This window comes from Nerophis ophidion, linkage group LG13 (genome assembly GCF_033978795.1).
Source record: "Nerophis ophidion isolate RoL-2023_Sa linkage group LG13, RoL_Noph_v1.0, whole genome shotgun sequence".
NCBI lineage: Eukaryota > Metazoa > Chordata > Actinopteri > Syngnathiformes > Syngnathidae > Nerophis > Nerophis ophidion.
In genome coordinates, this window is record NC_084623.1 from 14837988 (window position 1) to 14848245 (window position 10258).

The window sequence follows — 10258 nt, forward strand, 5'->3', positions numbered from 1 at the left end:
AAAGTCACCTGCTAGAGAATGAAGAGTGATTACTCCGCATGTCGACATCTCCATTTGGTGCCACACGCCCACACCATCAAAATGCAGAGGCAAACATTTCCAGATCGATACCATATGAAAAAATAGTGATTTTTTTTTTTAGTTGTAATTTCCTTCTCTGCATGAAAGTTTAAAAGTAGCATATATTAATGCAGTATGAAGAAGAATATTTTAATGTATACACATAGAATCATCATACTGCTGTGATTATTATATGTATCAAGTGTAGGGGTGTAACGGTACGTGTATATGTATTGAACCGTTTCGGTACGGGATTTTCGGTTCGGTTCGGAGGTGTACCGAACGACACGGACATATTAACTAGCGCACCGCACATTGTGTAAACAATGAATTGATTAACGTGGACCTCGACTTAAACAAGTTGAAAAACTTATTCGGGTGTTACCATTTAGTGGTCAATTGTACGGAATACCGTATTTTTCGAACTATAAGTCGCGTTTTTTTTTGTAGTTCGGCCGGGGGTGAGACTTGGCCAAACTATAAAAAAATATATATATATATATATATATATATATATATATATATATATATTTTTTTTTTTTTTTTTTTAATTATTATTTTTAATTTTTTTGGTTTGGACGGGTTTCACCCCCCGCTGGACTGTGGAGAAGACTGCGACTTATAGTCCGAAAAATACGGTATGTACTGTACTGTGCAATCTACTAAAAAAGTTTCAGTCAATCAAAAAAAACAACAACACAAGGCATGCTAGCAACGACTGGGCTATGATAGACTGACCACACCTCCTCTTTTCACGGGATATGTCCTCTTTGCGGAGCTGTCCAGGTGGAGTTTCTTAAATGCCTCGAATGTCCGCCATTTTTTGCGTGTATTTTCAATGTACGTTCAGGGTTAAGAAGGGGTTAAAAACCAAAAAAAAAAGTGGTGCACACAGCGTTAACATTCGTGAGGGCGGGGCAGAGACAGAGAGCGAGAGAGTTATAATAAACACGCATGGGTCGCCATTGATTAATCAGATTTATTTTTTTATTATCTATCGCAGGGGTGTCAAAAGTGTGCCCCGGAGGCCATTTGCGGCACACAGCTAATGTTTTAAAGGCCACGGCACATTGTAAAAATACTATTAAAATAAACAAAAACATAAACAAAAGTGAAATAAAAAAGCTAAAAGGCTAAATGTAATTTAGAAAAAGTTGCAACGTTGACTAATAAAACTGTCATTGCTCAAAACATAATATTGAATCAAAATCAATGTTTTTAGGAATTATTGACTTATCCAAGTTTCCGATTACGTCACATCAAATATTCCACTAAGAAAAATATTTCTGGTGTGAGATTTAGATAATTTGTTCAATAAATAATCAAAAAACGTATATTTTGTTTTTTTCTTACCGTACCGAAAATGAACCGAACCGTAACCTCTGAACTGAGGTACATACCGAACCGAAATTTTTGTGTACCATTACACCCCTAATCAAGTGTTAATTCAAGGCTAAGGCAAAAATATCGAGATATATATATCGCGTATCGCGTTATGGCCTAAAAAATATTGCGATATTAAAACAAGCCATATCGCCCAGCCCTACTATACTGTTTCTTTAGTCTTTTTTATCCGCTTATTTCATTACAAATAAAGTGATGATAATGCAACCCCATCACTATGCTGTTTTTTGTAGTCTGTACCAAAAAAATCGTAATCGAAAATCGATTTTTGAGAGAAAAAAATCTGGATATTTTTTTGGCCAAAGTTGTGCAGTCCCAAGTATATACATTATCCGTGTAAATTATTTATTCGGAAAATATTGTTTTCTGTTTGTAAAATATATTAATAAAAACATAGAAATAATAACTCACATTATACCATTGTGGAACAATATGGGAATAACTAATTAAAATCCAAATACTCAAATTGGCTTAATGCCACAGAACATTAAAGTATACATGGATACCTGCAGTCTCAAACGGGTCATGCGTTTCCTCTGACTAGTTCACACACACACACACACACACACACACACACACACACACACACACACACACACACACACACACACACACTGTAACACCCTACATTGAACTCATAAGTTGAGCCTCTGAACCTCAAAACATTTACCAGCCGTATCTTGGCTCAGGAACATTTGGAGTATTTTGACAAGAGGTAAGGACCACTTCCTGCTGTTTTATTTTATTTTTTAACTCATTGTCATATAAATATGTTTTGTACTCCTTGCTTACCCATTCCTTGTTTAGCCTCATATACCACACAGAGTGAAGAAACATATTTTCTCGTAATTGACCATCAGCATTCATCTGTCTGGCCGAACTAATATGTTTGGACGTACAGATGCTACCATTTCCATTTTCATGTTCAGTTATTTCTGTTGCGTGTGTGTCTATAGTTTTAGTTGTCGTAAAAAGAGGGCGAGCGATCCACTTACTTTTCCTGCTGATTCTTCTTTAGCTTTCTGCAAGCTTTCACGCTAGCAGATTCAAAGCATTGTTGGACAAAGAAGTTGTAAATGTTATTATTGAAAGGTATTATTGGAGATTTACATTCCCGTGTTAATTACGACTCAGCTTGGCATAGAGCTTGAGCATGGAAAAAAAAATACTTGCGATCAATTGTTTCACATCGTCCGATCTCAATTTTTCCTATTTTTCGTATTGTTTTAAAGCAGTTATAAATCATCTGGAGTAAAAACTAAAGAAACTGGAGATTTGTCAAATGTGTTAACATTGACGGTAAATAACCGAGCAAAAACGATATGATAGACAAACAAAATTATAAAAACATTTTTTACTCTACATTCAAACAATGCAGAAAAATATAAAATAACACAGTGAACTATGTAACGTCAAAACACAAAACAAACCTTACCAATATAGAAATCAGCAGTACTGAATACCCGATAGCATCATCTTTGGAGGATAACTACTTCTCCAAGTTTTTGCCAACATTTTTTTCGCTGCCCTCGGCTCCACATTTATCTCCAAATTCCGTCTTTATGTTTTCTACTTGTGATGTAGAACAGCCTACAACTGGGTAAAGGTAGATTATGATTCACTGTTGCCACACCAATTTCTGCCAGGTTTGATCGAGTTGAGAAATCTGGCAGATGATCACCGGGACAGACCTTAAATTTATCACAATCATTGATCGTATAATCACGCAACACTAACTCGGCAGTTTCCCGTTTTTTCTCGTAAAGTTTTTTATTTGTGTGTTTTTGAGTGCTCAACAGAAGTGAAGATTACTGTGGTTGTGTCAATTTTTTAAATGCAGATTATAGGGGTGTAACGGTACACAAAATTTTTGGTTCGGTCAAACCTCGGTTTAGAGGTCACGGTTCTGTTCATTTTCAGTACAGTAAGAAAACAACAAAATATACATGTTTTGGTTATTTATTTACCAAATTTGTAAACAATGGCATAACATACATATAGACAGGGTCCATTGCCAGGGTTAATGTGGTCAACATATATAAACTAAATGACATAAGGCTCAGAATGGTTTCTTAACAAAACCTTTCTCCATATAAAGTGCTTTTTTTGATTGATTGATAGAAACTTTTATTAGTAGATTGCACAGTACAGTACATATTCCGTACAATTGACCACTAAATGGTAACACCCCAATAAGTGTTTCAACTTGTTTAAGTCGGGGTCCACGTTAATCAACATTAAACTGCCTCAAGTTGTTGCTCAGATTAAATAAAATGACATAACTTTTCTTCTACATATAAAAAGTGCAACATTAAACAGTTTCAAGTCAACTCAGCCTCAGATTAACTTTTCTTTTCCCCCCAGCCTGGCTAAATGGCAGTATGAGGATATATTGGCTCATTGTTCTTCCACCATAGAAGTGGGTCAAAATTCAGTTTTAATGCAATATGGACTTAAATCTACTGCTATAAAAACATTTGTTATTGCCAAAGAGAGGCTGCTTGAATGCGGTGGTGATGCTTCAAATGGGTTAGCATGTGTTATGAGAATAGCGTATGTGTGTGTGTGGCCCTTTAATGTGTGACAGCATGTGAGGTGAGTGTGTGGGCGAGCAAGGTGAGGGAGAGGCAGCGTGAGTGCGGGGAGTGGCTAGTGTTTTGTTGGATTGGCTGTGTGCAAGACCTCAATAAAACCACGATTAGCAACTAATTGCCGGACTCTTCATTTACCCTGGAGTCCGGAGCTGTGGAGACCCACTGCCTGGTAGAGTGAAGGGTGTTGCCCCCAAGAATACATCAGCCCTGGAGGAGTGTCTCCCCTGCGCTCTTCGACTACGGTCTAGGAGCCGGAAGCAGGAAAGGTGCAACACATGTTTGACGTGTTGTCAGAAGCAGTTGCTGAACAATGTCGGCAAACCTCTATCCTCCATTGTTGTATCACGCAGCCAAAGTGTTTCCAAACGGGAGATCTTAACGAGGCAGGAGGGTCTTCCAGCTCTGGCTTTTTTTTACATGTTGTCCTCGCCCGGTCGCTGCTAGCATGTGTACTCGTTCGGTACAGCTCTGAACCGAACCGAAACCCCCATACCAAAACGATTCAATACAAATACACGTACCACTGCACCCTTAGCAGATTATAAAATACACAATATAGTGCTGTATGCTTAAACATAACCCTGGTGTAATACGTTTAAGTTGGCCTACAAGTGAATGTCCTGAACAGGTCATGGTCTTAAGATCAGAAGCGAGCTATTATCGGTGGCCATGTTTATTGAGCTGGAACTTTTCCTTGACGGTTTTGTCAACTTACCGACGTGTAAAAATTAAGTAACATTTTACTGTACATCTTGAATGAAGCTTACCATAAGATATGTAAGTTATTATATCTGTTTCTCATACAGTTTTTTTTTTTGCTTAAAAATAGAATACAACTTAAGTAAAAAAAATGATGATAAGCACACATGAAGCGACAAACCAAGTAGCTCAAGTTTTAATACAGCGAACTAGGAAATACCAACATCTAGAGTATTGTGATTTAAAAAGTATCAACACTTTTAAAGGGATCTTGGGTAACAACTTGGAAATAGGGGAAAATCCTTCAACTGTTCTCATTTGTGAACTGGATTGCTTTTATTCATCGAAATCCCAGTTAAGTGTTCCAACATTGCACTAATAGAAAAAGAAACCGTAGCTATTGTGAACAAATAAAAATCCAAAATATCTGGAATGAAATTAACAAGGAAATTCTAAAGACCGGTATTAAGGAAAAACTATGAACGCAAGTCTATTTCATTCCGCAATTTTCCACAATTATTGAGACTCTACCGGTACCTAAAAACTGTAATGGATAAAACAGTTACTCTTGGACAGCCAATACAGATAATAAACAAGCATTTCAACATTAGTACGAATCAACATAACTTAGAGGATCACAAACACAATAGATCACAGTGTGTAGTTGCAGGATTAACGGCTCTGACGAAAACATTTGATTCAATAAATAACTGGAAAAGCACTCAGCCAGGCCCCATCTCTCAAAAGTGAAGAATCCCTTTAAATATTCCTGAATCCAAACAGTGATAAGGATTATCCCTAAAATCTAATCACTCCTTCTGTATCCCATTTATGACACTTTCTGAAATGTTCAATAAAATGCTTGTAACTTTTTGAAATATGTTTCTAACTAACTAAAAAAGTAAATTTTACCTCCTCAGCTCTCTTTCGTCAATACAATCCTGCTTCACAAACTCCTCCACAGCGGCCTTGTTAGAGCTAGCAGCCTAACCATGTCTTACCACATTGATGCTGGTTCCTTTTTTGACTATCTCAAACTACCCACGGCTGACAACAAGTCCACATGTAACGTTATTGCCTTCTTGCGAATGCGGCTGACAACAAGTTGGCATGCAAATGCGTTTGCGAGGCTGCCAGCTGCATATCCAAACAAGGAATAACTTTTCAATTTGGCTCAGACCTTCTCTGTGCCATGCTTGGCTGTTGACTTCTTCGAACCACATTAACCAGACAAAATGTTGTACAGAAAAACACTGACAAGACACACAATGAAGCAAAGTAGCACAATGAGCTGGCAACACACCTCCTTACAATGGCTGCACCGGGGAAGAACATGAGGGCGGCAGTTCGGACCACTCCTAAAATCGAATCGCTTGTAACTAGGGCTGGGCGATATGGACTAAAACGTATATCTCGATATATTTTTTACTTATACTTGATATTCGATATATATCTCTAAGTTTTACGGTGAAAGTATACATATCAAGATATTAATTTTGGAGCAATATTCAGTGAAATTGAAGTGAATGACAACTGTACTGTAAACAGCCAGTGGCACTTTTATCAACCTAGTTCAGGGGTCGGCAACCTTTACCACTCAAAGAGCCATTTCGACCCGTTTCACAAAATGAGGAAGACAATGGGGAGCTGCAAGTATTCTCGACTCTTTGAGACTATGTTATACACCCCGCACACCTCAACCACGCGGGGGGTGGGGGGGGGGGGGTGCTCGCTGGGTGTATAACATAGTCAGGAATTGTCATGGATGCAAAGGATTCTGGGTATTTGTTGTGTTGCGTATTAGTAAAGGGTTGAAGTTGTCTGGAGGTGTTGTTTTAGAGCGGTTTTGAAGGAGGATAGAGATGCACTTACTTTTACACCTGTTGTCTTGATGTGGCATAGAAAGAGAATGAGATAAGACCTTTGTTAGATCGGAATCTGGGTTTAATGTGGTTTGTGGAGCTCCCCCTGGTGTTGTGGTTATGGTGGTCATTTACGTAAAGGAAGTAGTTTGACATGTACTTTGATATCAGGGAGTTATAGCGGATTTTATAGACTAGGCTCAGTGCAAGTTGTTTTACTCTGTCCTCCACCCATTACTGACATTCCTTAAAAGTTTTGTTAAAATTTACCCATAACTTTTTGAATTATGTTGCCAACAAACACACAAAGCCTAGCAAATACATAACATATTTGCGGAATTAAACTGTACGGCCTCACAGGGGTTGTTTTTATTTAGGGTTTAATGCTACTTAACGACCAATTTTGTGAAATTGAGAGAATCTACAGTACATTATACTTGGATATACAGTTGTAGTTTAAGGCTTATCCAAGGGGTCAATACCAGAAGCAAAATATTTATATTAAAAACGGCTATAATTGAAACCTATCGTTAGTGTATGTAAATATCCAACCAGGACCGTATTTTGTCATGTAGTTTTGCAGTGATAGGATACAGTATGTGTTGTGGAATACTCTTATCAGCTGGCATTTCTGGATAAAGTTAAGGGTTTTCTGATTGATTTATTGAGAAGTTTATTGACATCTAGGGCTGGGCGATATGGACTTTTTTTTAATATCTCTATTTATACGCTATATCGCGATACAGTATATATCTCTATATTTTGCCTTAGCTTTGAATTAACACTTGATACATATAATCACACCAGTATGATGATTCTATGTGTCTACATTAAAACATTCTTGTTCATACTGCATTAATATATGCTCATTTTAAACTTTCATACAGAGAAGGAAATCACACCTAAGTCAATTGACCAAAACTGTATTTATCAAACAGTTATTAAGCAGTGGCACACACATTCATGTCATTTCCAAAACAGAAAGTGCAAGATTGTCAGAGACATTTTAAAACAAGCTATTGCTGCACTTTTGTGCAAGACGTTACTAAGATGACATATCAAAACAACACTAAATTAAAGTACACTTTTGTACAGAACGCCACTACAATAGTTTAAAACTAGGGACAGCGTGGCGCAGTGGGAGAGTGTCCGAGCGCAACCCGAGGGTCCCTGGTTCAAATCCCACCTAGTACCAACCTCGTCACGTCCGTTGTGTCCTGAGCAAGACACTTCACCCTTGCTCCTGATGGGTGCCGGTTGACGCCTTGCATGGCAGCTTCCTCCATCAGTGTGTGAATGTGTGTGTGAATGGGTAAATGTGGAAGTAGTGTCAAAGCGCTTTGAGTACCTTGAAGGTAGAAAAGCGCTATACAAGTACAACCCATTTATCATTTATCATTTAAAGCTAATAAAGTGCACTTTTGTGCATGAGTTTGTGAGCGTGTGGCACCGAATGCAGATGTTGACATGCGGAGTAAACACTTCATTCTCTAGCAGGTGACTTTTCAAATGATGCTACATATTAGCAGCACTGTTACTTTTGGTAGCAACGCTTTAGCACCAAATTACGGTTTTCTGTTCAACATATTCCCACTAAAAGCCAAACCACCGCCAGACGATGGGGACCCTGCTGTTTTTCTTGGAAATTAATTATTCCTTCATTTTTTACCAGATTCGCACCTTCTTTCTCTCGTGTTACCGCTAGCACCACAGCTAACGTAACCCATGCTGCTACCTGTCTGCTCCGCAAGGGCGTATACGTATGTGACGTATGACGTGACAGTATGTGACGTGTGTAAGAAAGTGCGCTTGCTGTCTGTGAGGAGACACAAGAAAGAGTGGGAAGAACCTGTAGTGTAATGACAGCAGCTAAAAGCAACTGTGTGAAAACGTATACACGAAAATTACGATATTGTCATTTTCTATATCGCACAGAGACAAACCCGCGATAGCACTATTGACATCTTAAAGAATTTAATTTATGTAATGCTTTAAAAAGGCAAATAGATGGCACAAAAAGCCAAGAGGCTTGTTTCCATTGTGGTCCATTAAATATTCATCACATTTGATACTTTCAATGATAAAAGATATACAACCTGTAACATGTATATAAAAAAACATTGGTTTAAACAGTTCATGAAAAATTTCACCCATTTATCATTAGGTTTGCATCATGCAATTGGACAGAAAGCTTTATCCACTATGACTTGAATTAATGATGTTTTATGAATTAAATTTTAGTGATCGCTCGGGTTCTAACACAGTGGTTCTTAACTTTGTTGGAGGTACCGAACCCCGCCAGTTTCATATGCACATTCACAAAGTTGTATGTTTTTAGTAACACTTTAGTATGCGGAACATATTCTAAGTAACACAGACTTATTTTAGAGTTTTTTTGGTTTGGGTAAGGGTCAAGGTTAAAGGGTTAGGGTTATAATAAGGCCATGCCAAATAAGGCATTAATAAGTACTTAATAATGACTAGTAGGGGTGTGGGAGAAAATCGATTCGAATACGAATCGGATCGTTTATGTTGTGCGATTCAGAATCGATTCAAATTTTTAAAAAATAGATATATTTTATTTAATTTTTTGAAATTATTCCAACAAACCACTACATAGCAATACCGTAACAATGCAATCCAATTCCAAAACCAAACCTGACCCAGCAACACTCAGAACTGCCATAAACAGAGCACTTGAGAGGAGACAAAAACACGACACAGAACAAACCAAGAATTGACACAAAAATGAATATCATCAACAACAGTATCAATATTAGTTATAATTTCAGCATAGCAGTGATTAAAAATCCCTCATTGACATTATCATTAAACATTTATAAAAAAAATGTAAAGTGTCACAGGGGCTTACACTTGCATCGCATCTCATAAGCTTGACAACACGCTGTGTCCAATGTTTTCACAAAGATAAAATAAGTCATATTTTTGGTTCGTTTAATAGTTAAAACAAATTTACATTATTGCAATCAGTTGATAAAACATAGTCCTTTACAACTATAAAAGCTTTTTACAAAAATCTACTACTCTGCTTGCATGTCAGCAGACTGGGGTAGATCCTGCTGAAATACTGTGTATTGAGTGAATACAGAATCCTTTTGAATCAGGAAAAAAAATAGTTTTTAATTGAGAATCGAATCGAATCAAAAAAATCGATATATTATCGAATCGTGACCCCAAGAATCGATAATTGAATCGAATCGTGGGACACCCAAAGATTTACAGCCCTAATGACTAGTTAAGAGCCAATATCGTACTAATTTGCATGTTAATAAGCAACTAATTAATGGTGAATATGTTCCCCATACTAAAGTGTTACCATGTTTTTTTTTACTGGTGCACAAAATGAACCGTGCATGAACACCACCTTGTTCAAACAACAAAACCAACACAGTGCATGAACTCCCCAAAAATTACACACTCGCAAATCCGTCAGCTGTTCCCGTATCCGTAATATGCTGATAGGGAGAAGTTTGTATTCACACAATGATTCGGGTTTGTTTTTACCTCAGCCGAACCCCTTAAGCCGACTCACCGAACCCCTAGTGTTCGATCGAACCCAGGTTAAGAACCACTGTTCTAATGTATCTATTTTTTATATCAAGAAGAAAATGTGTTTTT

General features: G+C 37.5%; 1 protein-coding gene across 3 annotated transcripts in view; it reads left to right on the forward strand.

Annotated features, from left to right (window-relative positions):
• Positions 1–10258, forward strand: part of slc39a10 (solute carrier family 39 member 10) — an 83213-nt gene that overhangs the window by 16043 nt on the left and 56912 nt on the right. Inside the window, exon 1 of one of the 3 annotated variants that reach the window (XM_061918444.1) lies at positions 2153–2179. The exons of the other annotated variants lie outside the window; for them this stretch is intronic. The gene's annotated coding sequence lies outside the window, so the exon portion shown is untranslated. Of the gene's footprint in view, positions 1–2152; positions 2180–10258 lie in introns of those variants that run through there. 3 annotated transcript variants of the gene reach the window in all.